Here is a 22,823-nt window from a genome sequence, read left to right on the forward strand (position 1 = left end):
GACATGGCTTACTAGCCAGCCAAGCTTTCAGTGAAAGCTCCGGTCCAAAATACTAGACATGGCCAATGGCCAGCCAAGCTTTAGCAGATACAAATCAGGCATATAACAGCTAATTAGATGAGAGTCTAGGGGCTCTTGCCATGATAGGTGGAAGCCTCAGTCCAAAAATTTAGACATGGCTTGACAGCCAGCCAGGCTTCAACAAATCATGAAGAAACTCTAGAATTCATTCTTAAAAATTCTGAAGAACATAGAATAATTTATTTTTATTAAATTTTATTTAAATTTTTTTTCGAAAATAGAAAAAAATAAAAATAAAAAGTTTAAAATTAAAATAAAATTACCTAATCTGAGCAACAAGATGAACCGTCAGTTGTTCAAACTCGAACAATCCCCGGCAACGGCGCCAAAAACTTCGTATGCAAAATCGTGATCGTTCATTCCTTGGTAACGGTGCTGAAAAATTAATACGCCCGTTCATACTCTTAGTTCTTTGTCACAACTAACCAGCAAGTGCACTGGGTCATCCAAGTAATAAACCTTACGTGAGTAAGGGTCGATCCCACGGAGATTGTTGGCTTGAAGCAAGCTATGGTTACCTTGTAACTCTCAGTCAGGCAGATTTAAATAGTTATAGAGTTTTAATAATTAAAAGATAAATAAAACATAAAATAAAGATAGAGATACTTATGTAATTCATTGGTGAGAATTTCAGATAAGCGTATGGAGATGCTTAGTTTCTTCTGAATCTCTGCTTCCTACAACTTTCATCCAGTCCTTCCTACTCCTTTCCATGGCAAGCTTTATGTAGGGCATCACCGTTGTCAATGGCTACTTCCCGTCCTCTCAGTGAAAATGGTCCAAAATGCGCTGTCACCGCACGGCTAATCATCTGTCGCTTCTCGATCATTCTGGAATAGGATTCAGTAATCCTTTTGCGTCTGTCACTACGCCCAGCACTCGCGAGTTTGAAGCTCGTCACAGCCATCCCTTCCCAGATCCTACTCGGAATACCACAGACAAGGTTTAGCCTTTCCGGATCTCAAGAATGGCCGCCAATAATTCTAGCCTATACCACGAAGACTCTGATCGTAGATCAGGAGGCTAAGAGATATGCATTCAAGCTTGTTTGCATGTAGAACAGAAGTGTTTGTCAGGCACGCATTCATAAGTGATAATGATGATGAGCGTCACATAATCATCACATTCATCATGTTCTTGTGTGCGAATGAATATCTTAGAGAAGAAATAGGCTCGAATTGAATAGAAAAACAATAGTACTTTGCATTAATTCATGAAGAACAGCAGAGCTCCACACCTTAATCTATGGTGTGTAGAAACTCTACCATTGAAAATACATAAGAACAAGGTCTAGGTATGGCCGAATGGCCAGCCTCCCCAAATGGCATATGAATTCGAAAAATAGGGAAAAAATCCTAGTACAATAGTAAAAAGTTCTATTTATACTAAACTAGTTACTAGGGTTACAGAATTAAGTAATTGATGCAGAAATCCACTTCCGGGCCCACTTGGTGTGTGCTTGGGCTGAGCATTGAAGCTTTCACATGTAGAGGTCTTCCTTGGAGTTACACGCCAGTTTGTAACTTGTTTCTGGCGTTTAACTTTGCTTTGCAACCTGTTTCTGGCATTTAACGCCAGAATAGGGCAGAGAGCTGGCGTTGAACACCAGTTTGCGTCATCTAAACTCGGAAAAAGTATGGACTATTATATATTGATGGAAATCCCTAGATGTCTACTTTCCAACGCAATTAAGAGCGTGCCATTTAGACTCCTTTAGCTCCAGAAAATCCACTTTGAGTGCAGGGAGGTCAGAATCCAACAACATCTGCAGTCCTTCTTCAGCTTCTGAATCTGATTTTTGCTCAAGTCCCTCAATTTCAGCCAGAAATTACCTAAAATCACAGAAAAATACACAAACTCATAGTAAAGTCCAGAATTGTGATTTTTATTTAAAAACTAATAAAAATATACTAAAAACTAACTAAATCATACTAAAAACTATGTAAAAACAATGTCAAAAAGCGTATAAATTATCCGCTCATCACATACACCTCTGAAAAGTTACTGGGACATTACAGAGCCCAAACGACATCCTCCAGTAAGCAAATACTCCAAAGGGGCATGTGAATGTTGTCTTCTCTTGATCTTGAGAGTCCACTGCAACCTAATTATAGGCAGAATATCCATTTAGAAAACAATAAAAAGCACGACTGGCTAACTTCTCAAGCATCTGATAAATGAAAGGCAAGGGAAAGTTATCCTTCCTTGTTGTATTATTGAGCTACCTGTAGTTAATACACATATGTCACCCTGTGACGGTCCTTTTGGGAATAAGCTCATTCTTCTTATTCTTGATCACTCTCATCCCTCCTCTCTTGGAAACCACTTGCACAGGACTCACCCTTGGACTATCAGAAATTGGGTAGATTATCCCAGCTTTCCAAAGCTTCATTACCTCTTTTTGGACTACTTCTTTCATGGTTGGATTTAGTCACCTCTGTGGTTGCATGATGAGCGGATATTTTATACGCTTTTCGGGGTTAATTTCATATAGTTTTTAGTATGTTTTAGTTAGTTTTTAGTTTATTTTCATTAGTTTCTAGGCAAAATTCATATTTCTGGACTTTACTATGAGTTTGTGTGTTTTTCTGTAATTTCAGGTATTTTTTGGCTGAAATTGAGGGAGCTGAGCAAAAATCTGATTCAGGCTAAAAAAGGACTGCTGATGTTGTTGGATTCTGACCTCTCTGCACTCGAAATGGAATTTCTGGAGCTACAGGAGTCCAAATGGCGCTCTTCCAATTGCGTTGGAAATTAGACATCCAGGGCTTTCCACCAATATATAATAGTCCATATTTTGCTCAAGGATAGATGACGTAAACTGGCGTTCAATGCCAGTTCCATGTTGCAGTCTGGCGTCCAGCGCCAGAAACAAGTTACAAGTTGGAGTTCAACGCCAGAAACAGGTTACAACCTGGCATTGAACGCCCAAAACAGCCCATGCATGTGAGAAGCTTAAGTCTCAGCCCCATCACACACCAAGTGGGCCCCAGAAGTGGATTTTTGCACCATCTATCATAGTTTACTCATTTTCTGTAAACCTAGGTTACTAGTTTAGTATTTAAACAACTTTTAGAGATTTATTTTGTATCTCATGACATTTTAGATCTGAACGTTGTACCTTTTGACGGCATGAGTCTCTAAACTCCATTGTTGGGGGTGAGGAGCTCTGCTGTGTCTCGATGAATTAATGCAAGTATTTCTGTTTTCCATTCAAACATGCGTGTTCCTATCTAAGATATCCATTCGCACTTTAATATGAATGTGATGAACGTGACAATCATCATCATTCCTCCATGAACATGTGCCTGACAACCAGTTACATTCCACCGTAGAGTGAATGAATATCTCTTAGATCTCTTAATCGGAATCTTCGTGGCATAAGCTAGGTTGATGGCAGCATTCAAGAGAATCCGGAAAGTCTAAACCTTGTCTGTGGTATTCCGAGTAGGATTCAGGAATTGAATGACTGTGACGAGCTTCAAACTCGTGAGTGCTGGGCGTAGTGACAAACGCAAAAGGATAGTAAATCCTATTCCGGTACGATTGAGAACCTGCAGATGATTAGCCGTGCGGTGACAACGCACCTGGACCCTTTTCACTGGAAGGATGGATGGTAGCCATTGACAACGGTGATCCACCAACACACAGCTTGCCATAGGAGGACGTGCGTGCGTGAATCAGAAACAGAGGAAAGCAGAATTTCAGAAGACAAAGCATCTCCAAAACTCCAACATATTCTCCATCATTGCATACAAGTATAATTTGTGTTCTGCCCTTTTATTCCTTGCAATCAAATTTGATAAGTGAATTGTTTTATTGTCTTCCTGACTATGAGTTACAAGATAACCATAGATTGCTTCAAGCCAATAATCTCCGTGGGATCGACCCTTACTCACGTAAGGTATTACTTGGACGACCCAGTGCACTTGCTGGTTAGTTGTGTAAATTTGTGAAGAATTGTGATTTCCAATTTCGTGCACCAAGTTTTTGGCGCCGTTGCCGGGGATTGTTTGAGTTTGGACAACTGACGGTTCATTTTGTTGCTTAGATTAGGAAAAATTTTTCTTTTTGGTTTAGAGTCTTTCATTATTTATACATTGTTAAAACACTTTAAATTTATAGCTCAATTAGCTAGAGCATGGTGCTTATATTCTTGGTAATTGGCTATCCTATTTTTAAAATCTTTTTCAAAAATAATTTTTCTTTGAATAAATCTTGTGCCAAACTTTAAGTTTGGTGTTTTCTTGTTGATTTTTTTTTGTTTTTCAAAAATTTTAGTTTGGTTTTCTAAAAATTTTAAGTTTGGTGTTCTTTCTTCATGTTCTTGTGTTCTTGTGAGTCTTCAAAGTGTTCTTGAGTTTTCCTTGTGTCTTGATCTTAAAATTTTTAAGTTTGGTGTTCCTTGGTGTTTTCCCTCCAAAATTTTTGAAAACAAGGAGCATTAGATCTAAAAATTTTAAATCTTGTGCTATCTTATTGTTTTTCTCTTTCCTCTTTAAATTCAAAAATATCTTTTCTCTCTATTTTAAAGCTTTTTTTTTCAAAAATCAATTTTAAAATCCAGATTTTTTTTTTCTTTCGAAATTTAAAACCCTTTTCAAATCATATCTTGTTCAAAACTTCCTAACCACTTTCCCTCTCCTCATTTTTTTCGAAAATCTTCACCCATTTTTATTTATTTTAATTTATTTTGTTTTCGAAATAAATAAATAATTAAATAAATAAAAAATATTTTTCTTCTATTTTACATCATCTCCCTTTCTCCATCATGGACCTAAGCGGAAATGAACAGTCCAGGAGGACTCTGGGGTCATATGCTAACCCCTCTACTGCTTCATATGGGAGCAGTATCTGCACACCCTCCATTGGAGTCAGTAGCTTTGAGTTGAATCGTCAGCTCATTATCATGGTGCAGCAAAGTTGCCAGTATTCTGGTCTTCCGCAGGAAGAACCTACAGAGTTTCTGGCACAGTTTTTACAGATTGCTGACACAGTACATGATAAGGAAGTAGATCAGGATGTCTACAGATTATTACTGTTTCCATTTGCTGTAAAAGACCAAGCTAAGAGGTGGTTAAATAACCAACCTAAGGCTAGCATAATGACATGGAAACAGCTGACAGAAAAATTCCTGAATCAATACTTTCCTCCAAAACGGATGACACAGCTAAGGCTAGACATCCAAGGCTTTAAACAAGGAGATAATGAATCTCTTTATGATGCCTGGGAGAGATACAGAGAGATGCTACGAAAATACCCCTCTGAAATGTTTTCAGAGTGGGTTTAGTTAGACATCTTCTATTATGGGCTTGCAGAAAGAGCTCAGATGTCTCTAGATTACTCAGCTGGTGGATCTATCCACATGAGAAAGACAATTGAAGAAGCTCAAGAGCTTATTGATACAGTTGCCAGAAATCAGCATCTGTACCTAAGCAGTGACCCTTCCATGAAAGAAGAGGTTAAAACAGTAACTGCTGAACTCAGTCCTATAAAACAAGCTGCTGAATTCAATTAGCAATTGGACTTTCTAACAAAGCAGTTAGCCGAATTCAAGGATAGACTACAAGAGACAAGGATGGCTAATATAAATATGGAAGAACAATTGAAACAAACAAAGCAACAGCTGTCAAAACAAATAACAGAAGAATGCCAAGCAGTTCAATTAAGAAGTGGAAAGATGTTAAATACCTCACCTCAAGGCAGCAAGAAGCCAAGAAATGAGCAAACCACCCAAAATCCACCTGAGGACAGTAAGAGCCCAGGGAAAAATTATTCTGGCGTTAAAACGCCAGAAATTGGGTGGAAGGCTGGCGCTGAACGCCCAGACCATGCTCAGGACTGGCGTTCAACGCCAGAAACAAGCAAGGATCTGGCGTTGAATGCCCAAAAGAAGCATAGTTCTGGCGTTCAGATGCCAGGAACAGATGAGGAGCTGGCGTCTAACGTCACTCCAGCTTCTAACTCTGGCACTCAATCGTCAGTGAGGGATCAGACACACACAAGTGCTGATGACAACCCATCTAAAAAGGCTTCTTCAACCACTTCTGTAGGAAATAAACTTACAGCAACTAAGGTTGAGGAATATAAAGCCAAGATACCTTATCCTCAAAAACTCCGCCAAGAGGAGCAGGATAAGCAATTTGCTCGCTTCGCATATTATCTCAGGACTCTTGAAATAAAGATTCCATTTGCAAAGGCACTTGAGCAAATACCTTCTTATGCCAAGTTCATGAAAGAGATCTTGAGTAATAAGAAGGATTGGAGAGAAACTGAAAGAGTTCTCCTCACTGAAGAATGCAGTGTAGTCATTCTGAAAAGCTTTCCTGAAAAGCTTAAAGACCCTGGGAGTTTTCTGATACCATGCACATTAGAAGGTAATTGCACCAAGACAGCTCTATGTGATCTTGGGGCAAGCATCAACCTAATACCTGCATCCACTATCAGAAAGCTTGGTTTAACTGAAGAAGTTAAACCAACCCGGATATGTCTCCAACTTGCTGATGGCTCCATTAAATACCTATCAGGCGTGATTGAAGACATGATTGTCAGAGTTGGGCCATTCGCCTTTCCCACTGACTTTGTAGTGCGGGAAATGGAGGAGCACAAGAGTGCTACTCTCATTCTAGGAAGACCCTTCCTAGCAACTGGACGAACTCTCATTGATGTCCAACAGGGGGAAATAACCCTGAGAGTCAATGAGGATGAGTTTAAGTTGAATGCTGTCAAAGCCATGCAGCATCCAGACACATCAAAAGACTGCATGAAAGTTGATCTTATTGACTCTTTGGTAGAAGAGATCAACATGGCTGAGAGTCTTGAATCAGAGTTGGAAGACATCTTTAAAGATGTTCAGCCTGATTTAGAGGATTCAGAGGAAATGAAAGAGCCTCTGAAATTTCCTCTGGAAGAGGAAAAACCTCCTAAACCCGAGCTCAAACCATTACCACCATCCCTGAAATATGCATTTCTGGGAGAAGGTGACACTTTTCCAGTAATCATAAGCTCTGCTTTAAATCCACAGGAAGAGGAAGCACTGATTCAAGTGCTAAGGACACACAAGACAGCTCTTGGGTGGTCCATAGGTGACCTTAAGGGTATAAGCCCAGCTAGATGCATGCACAAAATCTTATTGGAGGATAATGCTAAACTAGTGGTTCAACCACAGAGGCGGCTAAATCCAGCCATGAAGGAAGTGGTGCAGAAAGAGGTCACCAAATTACTAGAGGCTGGGATTATTTATCCTATTTCTGATAGCCCCTGGGTGAGCCCTGTTCAAGTTGTCCCCAAAAAGGGAGGCATGACAGTGGTTCATAATGAAAAGAATGAACTGGTTCCTACAAGAACAGTTACAGGGTGGCGCATGTGTATTGACTACAGAAGGCTCAATACAGCCACCAGAAAGGATCATTTTCCTTTACTATTCATAGACCAGATGCTAGAAAGATTGGCAGGTCATGATTATTACTGCTTTTTGGATGGCTACTCAGGCTATAACCAGATTGCAGTAGATCCCCAGGATCAAGAGAAAACAGCATTCACATGTCCATCTGGAGTGTTTGCTTATAGAAGGATGCCGTTTGGGCTGTGTAATGCGCCTGCAACCTTCCAGAGATGCATGCTCTCTATTTTCTCTGACATGGTGGAAAAATTTCTGGAAGTCTTCATGGATGACTTCTCAGTATATGGAAACTCATTCAGCTCCTGTCTTGATCACCTGAAACTAGTTCTGAAAAGATGCCAAGAGACCAACCTGGTTTTAAACTGGGAAAAATGTCACTTTATGGTGACTGAAGAGATTGTCCTTGGGCATAAAATTTCAAACAAGGGAATAGAGGTAGATCAAGCAAAAATAGAGGTAATTGAAAAATTACCACCACCTGCCAATGTTAAGGCAATCAGAAGCTTTCTGGGGCATGCAGGATTCTATAGGAGGTTTATAAAGGATTTTTCAAAAATCGCAAAACCTCTGAACAATCTGCTAGCTGCTGACACGCCATTTGTGTTTGACACAGAGTGTCTGCAGGCGTTTGAAATGCTGAAAGCCAAGCTGGTCACAGCACCAGTTATTTCTGCACCAGATTGGACATTACCATTTGAGATAATGTGTGATGTCAGTGATCACGCCATTGGTGCAGTATTGGGACAGAGGCATGACAAGCTTCTGCATGTCATTTATTATGCTAGCCGCATTTTAAATGATACCCAGAAAAATGACACAACTACAAAAAAAGAATTGCTTGCAGTGGTTTATGCTATTGACAAGTTTAGATCATACTTAGTAGGATCAAAGGTGATTGTGTATACTGACCATGCTGCTCTTAAATATCTACTCACAAAGCAGGATTCAAAACCAAGGGTTATAAGATGGGTGTTACTTCTGCAAGAGTTTGATATAGAAATAAGAGACAGAAAAGGGACAGAGAACCAAGTGGCTGATCATCTGTCCCGGATAGAGCCAGTAGAAGGGACGTCCCTCCCCTCTCTTGAGATCTCTGAGACTTTCCCGGATGAGCATTTGTTTGCCATTCAGGAAATACCATGGTTTGCAGACATTGCAAACTATAAGGCTGCAAGGTTCATACCTAAAGAGTACAACAGGCAACAAAAGAAAAAATTAATCACTGATGCAAAGTACTACTTGTGGGATGAACCCTATCTCTTCAAGAGATGTGCAGACGGAATAATCCGTAGGTGTGTGCCTAGAGAAGAAGCACAGAGGATCCTATGGCATTGCCATGGATCACAATATAGAGGCCATTTCAGAGGTGAGCGAACAGCCACCAAGGTCCTCCAATGTGGCTTCTATTGGCCCACACTCTATAGAGATTCCCGAGAGTTTGTACGTAACTGTGACAGTTGCCAAAGAGCTGGTAATCTACCTCATGGTTACGCCATGCCTCAACAAGGAATCTTGGAGATTGAGTTGTTTGACGTATGGGGAATTGACTTCATGGGACCTTTCCCACCATCATACTCAAACATTTATATTCTGGTGGCAGTTGACTACGTATCAAAATGGATAGAGGCCGTTGCCACACCCACCAATGATACTAAAACAGTGCTGAAGTTCCTCCAGAAATATATCTTCAGCAGGTTTGGGGTCCCTAGAGTACTAATCAGTGATGGGGGCACTCACTTCTGCAACAAACAGCTTTACTCTGCAATGGTCTGGTATGGGATTCGCCACAAGGTGGTAACTCCATATCATCCACAAACTAATGAGCAAGCTGAAGTCTCTAACAGAGAGCTAAAAAGAATCTTAGAACGGACTGTAAATACCCGTAGAAAGGATTGGGCAAGAAGCTTGGATGATGCTCTGTGGGCATACAGAACAGCATTCAAGACTCCTATAGGGACCTCTCCATACCAACTTGTATATGGTAAGGCATGTCACCTGCCCATGGAACTAGAACATAAAGCCTACTGGACAACCAGATTCCTGAACTTTGATGCCAAATTAGCTGGAGAAAAAAGATTGCTTCAGCTAAATGAGCTAGAGGAATTCAGATTCACTGCTTTCGAAAATGCCAAGCTTTATAAAGAGAAATAAAAAAAGTGGCATGACAGAAAGCTGTCATCTAGAATCTTTGAACCAGGACAGAAGGTTCTGTTGTTTAACTCTAGACTCAGGCTATTCCCCGGAAAACTGAAATCCCGGTGGAGGGGACCATATGTGATTACAAGTGTATCACCATATGGTTATGTGGAACTTCAAGATATTGATTCTGATAAGAAGTTCATTGTTAATGGACAGAGAATCAAGCACTATCTTGAAGGCAATATTGAGCAAGAGTGCTCAAGGCTAAAGCTAAATTAAAAGCTCAGCAAGGTCCAGCTAAAGATAATAAAGAAGCGCTTGCTGGGAGGCAACCCAGCCATAGGGCATCACTTCCTTTAAGCATTTTGCCCTATTCTTGATTTTATTTGTTCATATAAAGTTCATTGATACTAAGGTAAAGAGTCAATTACATAAGTTCACAGGGTTACAGAAGGAATCTGCACACAAAACAGAGAAAAAGAGCTCACTGGCAAGAAAACGCTAGTAAGAGTCTATTTTGGGTGTTCAACGCCCAAAAGAAGCATCCACTGGGCGTTGGATGCCAGTAAGGATAGCCATCTGGGCGTTAAATGCCAGAAAGAAGCATCTTCTGGGCGTTGAACGCCAGAAAGAAGCTCCTTCTGGGCGTTTAACGCCAGATTTACAGCGTCCTGGGCGTTCAGAAAAATGCCCAGTGACAAAGGAGTTCCTGGCGTTCAACGCCAGAAAGAAGCAACAGCTGGGCGTTGAACGCCCAGGAGAGGCAGCATTTGAGCGTTGAACGCCCAAAACATGCAGCGTTTGGGCGTTCAAACGCCAGGATGGTGGGGAGGAGGTGAATTCGTTTTTACTTCATATTTTTCATTCTAATTTTAATTTTCATGTTTCAATTCATGATTTCTTGCATAAACATGTTAAGAACCCTGATTTCTAAAATCCCTAATTTCTAAAAACCCTACCTTAAAAATATCAAATGTATCTTAATCCATAAACACAAATTCTTCTTTTCAATCCAATTCAACTCTTTTTCAAATTTTCAAAACAAATTTATATCTTTTCATTCAAAAATCTTTTTAACTAATCAATATCTTTTTCAAATCTCCACATTATCTTTTTCAAAATCCAAATTTATCTTTTTCAAATATCCTTCATATCTTTTTAATCTTAAATCACATCTTTTAATATCATACTTTTTAAATCATATCTTCTATCTTATCTCTTTTAATATTTTCGAAAATCCCACCCCCCCTCCCTTTTAAAAACACATTCGGCCCCCCTTCTCAAATCCACCATTCGACACTAGCTCTCCTTCTATCCCTCTCCTTTCTTTTATTTTGCTTGAGGACAAGCAAACCTCTAAGTTTGGTGTGTTTATCCGTGATCACTAAACCATACCCACTAAGATCATGGCTCCTAAAGGAAAACAACCCACTCCAAGAGGCAAGAAAGAGAGTGTTCCAAAACCACTTTGGAATCAAGGGAAGTTCTTAACTAAAGAACATTCAAACCATTATTACAAAATAATGGGTCTAAGATCAGTGATCCCGGAAGTTAGATTCGATCTGAAAGAAGACGAATATCCAGAGATCCAGGAGCAAATTCGAATCAGGAACTGGGAGATCCTAGCTAATCCTGAAACGAAAATGGGAAGGAATGTGGTCCAGGAATTCTATGCTAATATGTGGCAAACAGACAAGCAAATACTATCTGGATCTGCTCTCTATGACTATCAGACCTTGGTCAGAGGAAAGATTGTTCATACCCACCCTGACAAGATCAGGGAGATCTTAAAGCTACCTCAGCTAAAAGATGATCCAGACTCCTTCAATAGGAGAATGATGAGAACAGACAAGGGCCTGGATAAGATTCTAAAGGATATATGTATCCCTGGAGCCAGGTGGACCACCAGCACGAAGGGTGTCCCAAATCAACTCAAAAGAGAAGATCTCAAACCAGTAGCCAGAGGATGGCTGGACTTCATTGGGCATTCTCTGCTGCCCACTAGCAATCGTTCTGAAGTCACTATTAGAAGAGCAGTGATGATCCATTGCATCATGATGGGAAAAGAAGTGGAAGTTCATCAACTGATTTCAACTGAATTTTACAAAATTGCAAACAAAAATTCCAAAGATGCCAGGTTGGTCCAAGCTTGATTTATATGCTCTTCAAGGACGCTGGAGTAAGGATGGGAATAACTGAGTATATCTCAATTGAGCGGCTGGTGCACGAAATTGTGATGTCCAGGCTCAACCAATCCCTGGCAACGTGAGCAACTTGGTACGCGCAATCGTGATTACACTTTGATTATGTAAAATTTATGGCTCTTTCTTTCCCTGGCAATGGCGCCAAGAACATGGTGCCAATACCATGGTTCACAACTTCGATACAACTAACCAGCAAGTGCACTGGGTCGTCCAAGTAATACCTTACGTGAGTAAGGGTCGAATCCCACGGAGATTGTTGGTATGAAGCAAGCTATGGTCACCTTGCAAATCTCAGTTAGGCAGATATAAATTGATAATGGTGTTTTCGAATTTAATATAATAAAAGGGATAGATATACTTATGTAAATCATTGGTGAGAATTTCAGATAAGCGTATGGAGATGCATTTGTTCCTCTGAATCTCTGCTTTCCTGCTATCTTCATCCAATTAGTCTTACTCCTTTCCATGGCTGGCTTTATGCAAGGGCATCACCGTTGTCAGTGGCTACATCCCCTCCTCTCAGTGAAAAATATGCTCACATGCTCTGTCACAGCACGGCTAATCATCTGTCGGTTCCCGATCATGCTGGAATAGGATTCACCCTCCTTTTGCGTCTGTCACTAACGCCCAGCACTCGCGAGTTTGAAGCTCGTCACAGTCATTCAATCATTGAATCCTACTCGGAATACCACAGACAAGGTTTAGACTTTTCAGATTCTCTTGAATGCCGCCATCATTCTAGCTTACGCCACGAAGATTCTGGTTAGGAGATCTAAGAGATATTCATTCTAGCTTATTTCATGTAGAACGGAAGTGTTTGTCAGGCACGTGTTCATAGGGGAGAATGGTGATGAGCGTCACACATAATCATCACCTTCATCACGTTCTTGGTGCGAATGGATATCTTAGAAGCGAAATAAGATGAATTGAATAGAAAATAGTAGTACTTTGCATTAATCTTTGAGGAACAGCAGAGCTCCACACCTTAATCTATGGAGTGTAGAAACTCTACCGTTAAAAATACATAAGTGATAGGTCCAGGCATGGCCGTGTGGCCAGCCCCCATGGTCTAAGAACAATGCGTTCAAAGAATTCTAATACAATAGTAAAAGGTCCTATTTATAATAAACTAGCTACTAGGGTTTACATGAGTAAGTAATTGATGCATAAATTCACTTCCGGGACCCACTTGGTGTATGCTTGGGCTGAGCTTTAACTTTCCACGTGCAGAGGCTATTTGTGGAGTTGAACGCCAGGTTTTGATCCATTTTTGGCGTTCAACTCTGGTTTTGGATCCTTTTCTGGCGCTGGACGCCAGATTTGGGCAAAAAGCTGGCGTTGAACGCCAGTTTATGTCATCTATTCTTGGACAAAGTATGGACTATTATATATTGCTGGAAAGCCCTGGATGTCTACCTTCCAACGCAATTGGAAGCGCGCCATTTCGAGTTCTGTAGCTCCAGAAAATCCACTTTGAGTGCAGGGAGGTCAGAATCCAACAACATCAGCAGTCCTTCTTCAACCTCTGAATCTGATTTCTGCTCAAGTCCCTCAATTTCAGCCAGAAAATACCTGAAATCACAGAAAAACACACAAACTCATAGTAAAGTCCAGAAATGTGAATTTAACAAAAAAACTAATGAAAACATCCCTAAAAGTAACTAGATCCTACTAAAAACATACTAAAAACAATGTCAAAAAGCGTATAAATTATCCGCTCATCAGCGGCCAATCACCAAAGCATCAATGGAAAAACAACAAGCACAGGATGACTCCATCAAGAAGAGAACACAGGAAATTCTCCCAGAAATCCCTCAATCTGAATACTGGAAGTTTCTTGAAACATCTATTACCAAGATGCAAGAAGCTATGGAACAAATAAAGAAAGAACAGAAGGAACAAAGTAGCATTCTTTGCTATTTACTTAAAGAGCAGGAGGAGCAAGGGTGTGATTTAAGGGAATTGAAGCGCCAGAAATTATCTCTTGAAGGACCAAGCACCCCGCAGATTAGAGGAACATCCACTTCCCAGAACAAAGGTTGTTAAATTCCAATTTTTGCTTTAACTCTGTGATAGTTGTCATTATAGGAGTTTACCTTAGAAAGTAGATATAAGTAGTAGTAATTAGCATACCTATTTTGATCTTAATTTCAATTAAGTTATAATTTATTTTTCTCATCATCAGCAAACATGAATAAAATAGTAGATCTTTAGAATAAGAGGCAATAAATTTCGAGTTTTTAACAAGAAAAATTATAATTATTTATATGTGGTGGCAATACTTTCTGTCTCCTGAATGAATGCTTGAACAGTGCATATGTCTTTTGAATTTGATGTTTAAGACTGTTAAATATGTTGGCTCTTAAAAGAATGATGAATATGAGACATGTTATTGATAATCTGAAAAATCATAAAAATGATTCTTGAAGCAAGAAAAAGCAGTGAATACAAAAGCTTGCAGAAAAAAATTGAAAAAAAAAATAGAGAAAGAAAAAGAAAAAGCAAGCAGAAAAAGCCAAAGCTCTTAAAACCAAAAGGCAAGAGCAAAAAGCCAATAACCCTTAAAACCAAAAAGCAAGGGTAATAAAAAGGATCCAAGGCTTTGAGCATCAGTGGATAGGAGGGCCTAAAGGAATAAAATCCTGGCCTAAGCGGCTAAACCAAGCTGTCCCTAACCATGTACTTGTGGCGTGAAGGTGTCAAGCGAAAACTTGAGACTGAGCGGTTAAAGTCAAGGTCCAAAGCAAAAAGAAGAGTGTGCTTAAGAACTCTGGACACCTCTAATTGGGGACTTTAGCAAAGCTGAGTCACAATCTGAAAAGGTTCACCCAATTATGTGTCTGTGGCATTTATGTATCCGGTGGTAATACTGGAAAACAAAGTGCTTAGGGCCACGGCCAAGACTCATAAAGTATCTGTGTTCAAGAATCATCATACTGAAATAGGAGAATCAATAACACTATCCGAATTCTAAGTTCCTATAGATGCCAATCACTATGAGCTTCAATGATTAAAGTGAGGTGCCAAAACTGTTCGGAAGCAAAAAGCTACTAGTCCCGCTCATCTAGTTAGAATCTGAGCTTCACTCAAAAACTCTGAGATATTATTGCTTCTTGATTTATTAGTAGTCTATTTTATTTATCTAGTTGCTTGGGAACAAGCAACAGTTTAAGTTTGGTGTTGTGATGAGCGTATATTTTATACGCTTTTTGGGGTTAATTTCATATAGTTTTTAGTATGTTTTAGTTAGTTTTAAGTTTATTTTCATTAGTTTCTAGGCAAAATTCATATTTCTGGACTTTACTATGAGTTTGTGTGTTTTTCTGTAATTTCAGATATTTTCTGGCTGAAATTGAGGGAGCTGAGCAAAAATCTGATTCAGGCTAAAAAAGGACTGCTGATGCTGTTGGATTCTGACCTCTTTGCACTCGGAATAAAATTTCTGGAGCTACAGGAGTCCAAATGGCGCGCTTCCAATTGCGTTGGAAAGTAGACATCCAAGGCTTTCCAGCAATATATAATAGTCCATACTTTGCTCAAGGATAAATGACATAAACTGGCGTTCAACGCCAATTTCATGTTGCAGTCTAGCGTCCAGCGCCAGAAACAAGTTACAAGTTGGAGTTCAATGCCAGAAACAGGTTACAACCTAGCGTTGAACGCCCAAAACAGCCCATGCACGTGAGAAGCTTAAGTCTCAGCCCCAGCACACACCAAGTGGGCCCCAGAAGTGGATTTCTGCACCATCTATCATAGTTTACTCATTTTCTGTAAACCTAGGTTACTAGTTTAGTATTTAAACAACTTTTAGAGATTTATTTTGTATCTCATGACATTTTAGATCTGAACTTTGTACCTTTTGACGACATGAGTCTCTAAACTCCATTGTTGGGGGGTGAGGAGCTCTGCTGTGTCTCGATGAATTAATGCAAGTATTTCTGTTTTCCATTCAAACATGCGTGTTCCTATCTAAGATATCCATTCGCACTTCAATATGAATGTGATGAACATGACAATCATCATCATTCCTCCACAAATGCGTGCCTGACAACCACTTACGTTCCACCGTAGAATGAATGAATATCTGTTAGATCTCATAATCGGAATCTTCGTGGCATAAGCTTGGTTGATGGCAGCATTCAAGAGAATCCGGAAAGTCTAAACCTTATCTGTGGTATTCCAAGTAGGATTCAGAGATTGAATGACTGTGACGAGCTTCAAACTCGTGAGTGCTGGGCGTAGTGACAGACGTAAAAGGATAGTAAATCCTATTCCGGTACGATTGAGAACCTACAGATGATTAGCCGTGCGGTGACAGCGCACCTGGACCCTTTTCACTAGAAGGATGGATGGTAGCCATTGACAACGGTGATCCACCAACACACAGCTTGCCATAGGAGGACGTGCGTGCGTGAATCAGAAACAGAGGAAAGCAGAATTTCAGAAGACAAAGCATCTCCAAAACTCCAACATATTCTCCATCATTGCATACAAGTATAATTTGTGTTCTGCCCTTTTATTCCTTGCAATCAAATTTGATAAGTGAATTATTTTATTGTCTTCCTGACTAAGAGTTACAAGATAACCATAGATTGCTTCAAGCCAATAATCTCCGTGGGATCGACCCTTACTCACGTAAGGTATTACTTGGACGACCCAGTGCACTTGCTGGTTAGTTGTGCGAATTTGTGAAGAATTGTGATTTCCAATTTCGGGCACCATTGCACAACCGGTTTAGCATCATCCTCAAGCAAGATTTTGTGCATACACTTAGCCGGACTAATCCTCTTTAAATCACCAATGGTCCAACCAAGAGCCGTTTCATGACTCTTGAGTACCTGAAGTAATGCCTCTTCCTCCTCATGCCTCAGAGAGGAGCTAATAATCAGTGGATATGAATCATGCTCACGTAGGAAAGCATACTTCAAAGAGCGAGGCAAGGGCTTCAACTCAAGCTTTGGAGCCCCTTCTTCAATACTAGGTGTGTGAGGCTTCTTCTTCTGAGGTGGTGAATCATCAATCTCAAGGAAATTATCCTCAGAAGTGGATTCCAAAACATCATCAAGCTCTTTAGCTTCAAATACCTCTTAAATCAGAGGCTCGATAAGAACAACTCTCATACACCCCTCAAAATCACTAGGGTGTTGCAAAGCTGATGAAGAGAAAAATTGATGGTATAGAGTTTCACAAATGAAATTTCGTTGCAAGTATAGTTTCTAAACCAATCAATAATCCTTTCATACAAACATTTTGTTGTCACTAAGTACAAACCCCTAAAATTAATAACCGAAATATTTAAACCTCGGGTCGTTCTCCCTAGGAATTGCAATAAAGTGTTATTGTTATTGGTTATGAGTTATGCTTGGGGTTTTGATAAGAGACATGAAAGATAAATGGCAAGGAAGTAAACTAATGGCTAAAAAGGTATTGGCAAGGGTTGGTGGTCAAGGATCTCTATCCCTATCACTAACCACAACATGAGGATTGGCAAGGATCAATCCCATTAAATCATCCTCTAACTAGTAAAGGAAAGTCAAATGAGCTACATCAATCCAAGTCCACAAGTCCTAGCTCTCTACTAATTGAATTAATGAGAACTAGAGTCAATGGCTCCCAGTCATCAATTACTTGGACATTAGTAACTCAAGAGTTCCTAAGTTACCTTTCCAAGCCAAGAGCATAAAATTCTACTCTAACATCCTTCCAAGCATTTCATCAAACACTTGGAAGGCATAAAAGGAAAGCATAGTAAAGTTGCAAGGAAAGTAAATATACACTACTCAATTGCAAGGAATTAAATAACAACAAATAAAATGAACAATAAAGGAAATCAAAACATGCATTGCATTAAAAGGAAAAGGGAAGAGCAAAAGTGCATCAACATAAAAGTAGAAAATTACAAAAATTAAATGCTAAACTAGAGAGAAGAGATATAGAAGAAGAAGAATTACAAAAGGAAAAGTGAATCAAAGCATGAAATTAACCTAGATCTAAGAAATTCTAATCTAGATCTAACCTAATCCTAATTCTAGAGAGAAGAGAGAGCTTCTCTCTCTAGAAACTAACTTTCCTTCCCAAAAATAAACTAAAACTAACTAAGTGTCTAAATGTGTTGCTTCCTCTTCATTCCTTGGTTTAAATAGCATCAGAAATGAGTTGGATTTGGGCCTGGAAAGCCCAGAATTCACCCCCAGCGTATTGCCTTTAAGTGAGTCACGTGCGAGTATCGACGCGTACGCACACTTCACGCGTACGCGTCGCTTGACAATTTTCCATCCATGCGTACGCGTCATGTACGCGTACGCGTCGCCATGCGACGTCACAATCCATGCGTGCGCGTCGTTGATCTTACCCCAAATCCTTGCTTTTCCATGATTTCTCCACTTTGCATTCTTTTCTCTTCATTCCTTTGATCCATTCCTATCCTTCTAAACCTGAAATCACTAACACACACATCAAGGCATCTAGTAGAATCAAAGGTGAATTAATTTTAGCTAATTAAGGGCCTAGAAAGCATGTTTTCACACTTAAGTACAAATTGGGAGACAATCATGAAACCATGCTATTTCATTGAATAAATGTGGGTAAAAGGTCATAAAATCCCCTCAATCAAGCACAAGATAAACTCTAAATATGGGGTTTATCAACCTTCCCACACTTAAACCAAGCATGTCCTTATGCTTAAACTAAGAGAGAACAAAGGGTATCAACATTTATTCAATGGAAACTAAGTACAATCTACCTATATGCAACTATCTACATGGATGCAATTGCTTGGTCAAAACAAATCACTTCCCAAGAAGCATATATGCACAAGGGCTAAAGGTATTAACAACCATGCCAAACCACAATTGAATTGATCTATTAAATATTTTTACAAACTTGCATGAAGAGTGATGATCATAGGTGAAAACATGTAATTGAGCAATCGAACCCTCACCGGATGTGTTTGCACTCTAGTCGCTCAAGTGTTTAGGGTTGATTCTCTCAATTCTCTCCTAATCATGCTTTCTAATATTTGTTTTTTATCTAACAATCAACATATATTTCATGCATGCATACAAGTATCATGAGGTCTTTTCATAAGTTGTAATGGGACTAGGGTCAAGGTAGGATGCATATATGGTTAAGTGGACTAGAAATTTGAATCTTTGATAAGCTTAGACTTCCCACCTAACCTATGACATCCTATACAATTCAAAACTAACCTAACTACCCATTTTTCACTTTTTCACATACTCATGCATGTCCTTTTCATTTCACAACACATATGCATTGATCTTTATCGAACTTTACTTTGGGGTATTTTGTCCCCTTTTTATTACTTTCTTTTTCTTTTTCTTTTTCTTTTTCTTTCTTTATATTTTTTTTCTTTTGATATCTACATATATTTTTTTCTTTTTCTTTTTCTTTTTTTTTCTTTTGTTTTTCTCATTTTTTTCAAACTATATACAAGAACATCAATGCATAAGGCCTATACATTTAATTAATACATGAGTATGTATCCAATTCCCAATATTTTCAACAAAAATACAAAACTACCCTTTTTATTCTACCAATGTCCTAAGTTTCCCACACTTAAATGACACACACACTAGCCTAAGCTAATCAAAGATCCAAATAAAGGATATTTATTGTTTTTCGCTTTAAGGCTTGTAATGTGCTAAAATGAAGAACAAGTGGGTTAAGCGTAGGCTCAAAATTAGTTAACAATGGAAGATAAAAGGTAAGGCTATTTGGGTAAGTGAGCTAAATGAAATGATGGCCTCAATCATATAAATGAATGAATACACAAAATAATGGACATAAAGAATTAAACAAATCAAAGATTACAATCATAGAAAGAGGATAATGCACACAAGAAGGGAAAATAAGTGGTTATAAGATGTAACCACACCATTAGGCTCAAATCTCACAAGCTTGTGTTCTTAGCTCAAAAATCATGTTCCACAATGTATATATAATTCAAGCAAGTTCAATGAAAAGTTTTCACTCAAATCAATTGGTGTGCCCTATAGATAAAATCCTTGGAAAATCTCATTATTTTGACTAAGCTTATTATATATATATATATATATGCAAAAATAGAAAAATGCAACTAAAATACTAAAAGACCTAAGAATGAAATGCAAAAGTGTTGGAATTAGAAATTTGTCACCCAAAAACGCCGATTGGTCGGACGACCTCCCCACACTTAAAAGTTTGCACCGTCCTCGGTGCATTCAAAGATGAGCAAGGTGGTACAGCGACTCTCTAGGTCGCTACCGTCAGTTGGTAGGTCAACCGGTTACTGCATGTTATTTTCTTCTGCTTCCACTCTCGCTTGTGGTGCATCAATCATGAAAAATGGAATATAATACCATAAAATAAGAAAATACAAAAGCAAGGAAGCATACATTGTTGGAATGAGGTAATAATCACTAGAATTGAGTGAGTAAATTAGTGTGACATTAAGAAGGATTAGGTATGTGAATTCTAAATTAGGCGCCTTTTAGAATACACATTAGCATAAAAAGCGATGTCACAAAAGAAGCATGCACTTCACTCATCCTAATGTGCTTGAGATGCTTTAAGTAAACTTGTAAGTTGAAACAAGCATTAAAGAAGTATGAGAGCATTCAAGCTAAAAGCATATGGATGTATATGATCATGAAACACAATGTATTAAGGTAAATGCACAACATCAACCATCAAGAACTTGCCTAATCGAGGAAAAGGATTTCAATTACATGGTGGCCAAATCATGCAATTCAAAAGGAGTTACAAGCTCGAAGGCAATTCTCATCACTTGGTATTCTTAAGAGGTAAGCATGAAGAATTCAAAACCAAGTAGGAAAATATAACCTCAATCAAGGAATCCAACAATGAATATCTAAAAACAATTATGCTAAGATAGCATGCAATTAGGAATAAGCAACAATATATGGAAAACAAAACCAATAATCCAACACTTATAATGAAAAAGAGAAAAGAAGATGAAAACTAAACTAAGTGACTAACTAACTAACCTAACTAACTAAAAGAAATAGTTATAGATGGTGTTTGGAAGTATTAGATAAGGGGTAGGAGAAGGGAAGAAGAAAGGAGAAGGAAAGAAATGGAAAGAGCAAAAGAAAATAAGTGTAGTGAAGGAAAAGCATCCACGCGTACGCATGCATGGCGCGTGCGCGTGGATGATGGTGTAGTGGACGCTACGCGTATGCGTACCTCACGCGTACGCGTGCATGGTAGACCAGGGAGGGGACGCGCACGCGTCCATCACACTTACGCGTGGCTTGATGGTTGTGCCTCCAGCGCAATGTTTGCACAGTGCACGCACAACTCTCGGGTTTTTGGCTGGGAGGTGGATCTTTTCAATCTACGCGTATGCGTGCATGGACGCGTGCGCGTGGATGGTCGAAAATGCTTGATGCACGTGTACGCGTGGATGGTTCTCTTTTTTTTTTCAAAATCTTTCTACGTTTTTGCACCAATCCAAGCACTCTAAACCTCCAAACAGCTACCAAAACATCATAAAACCTTATTTAACATACCAAACTACCAAATAAACTCAACAAATCAATCAAAACATGAAATTAAACTAATTCTATCAATATGTACAAAATAGAAAAATGAAAAGAGTTTACCATGGTGGGGTGTCACCCACCTAGCACTTTTGTTTATTGTCCTTAAGTTGGACTTATGGGGAGCTCCTCTCAAGGTGGCTTGTGCTTGAATTCTTCTTGGAACTCCCATCAATGCTTGGTTCTCCATTGTGCCCCAAGATTTTTCATGAGTGGCACCAAGTCTTGATGGGGTTCTTCACAAGCTTGGGGCTCCCAAAGTCGATCTTCTTCTTGTAATCCGGGATCCCACACTTTGTTTTCACACCCGTCTTGAAGTTGATTATTATTAGTCCATCCAGGTGGCATGACTTTAGAATTCTCAATTAAGCGACCAAACATCCTCTCAAACCCAAGCGATCTAGCTCCATACCAACCCTTATAATGCCAACCACTAACCATCTCCCTCTTGCTCTTAAAGCCACATATATTTCTAAGTTGACCATCTGTCTTAAGAAAACCATATTCAAGGGGAATAATAAAGTTTAAGTATAAGGAATTTACCCACTTGAATGAAAGAGTGGATGGTGATGGCTTGGGGAGAGGTATCTCCAATGTCCTTGCAAGCTCTATGATGCGTGAACATCTTTCCTATCTTTTCCTAGTGAATTTGTATCTAATTTGTTAAGTTTAATAAAGAATTAATTATCTTTTAGCCAATATGGATGCTACTTTGAGTCTTTTGCAATTTTGTTTATTTTAGGTAGCATTCGGCTGGATTTGATGGAGTTTCTGCAACACAAGAGCCAAAGGAGATGGCAGCGAGGAGCGACGCGTACGCGTGACTGACGCATACGCATGAATGGGAGCTTTCCATGGCGACGCGTGCGCGTGACTGACGCATACGCGTGATTTGAAGATTTGCACAGCGACGCATGCGCGTGACTGACGCGTCTACGTGATTCGCGAAAAAGACCATCGACGCGTACGCGTGACTGATGCGTATGCGTGACATGCGCCACGTGCAGAAAACGCAGAAAAACGCTGGAGGCAATTTCCAGCCCAGAAAATACAGATTAAAAGCTGCAGAATGGACAAAACAAGTGGTCCCCACCCATCAACTGAAGACTTGTTAATTAATTCAAATTTAAATTCAAATATTATTTTTAGGAAAAGATATTATTTTAGATTGAAATAATAGATTTTTAATCATTAGGATTAGATATAAAAGGGATTCCAACGGGGTGGTTCCAACACAACATTATTCCATTCTAATTTACAATCCTAGTTTTCTACTTTGAATCATGAGCAACTAAACCTCTACTGTTAAGGTTAAGAGCTCTGTCTATTTGTATGGATTGATTTTATTGCTTTTTCTATTTTAATTTATGCATGGATTTATAATTTAAGAATTATTTTCGCTCTTTATCTTATGAATTTGGGTGGAACGGAAGT

The sequence above is a fragment of the Arachis hypogaea genome, chromosome 16, assembly GCF_003086295.3.
Source record: "Arachis hypogaea cultivar Tifrunner chromosome 16, arahy.Tifrunner.gnm2.J5K5, whole genome shotgun sequence".
NCBI lineage: Eukaryota > Viridiplantae > Streptophyta > Magnoliopsida > Fabales > Fabaceae > Arachis > Arachis hypogaea.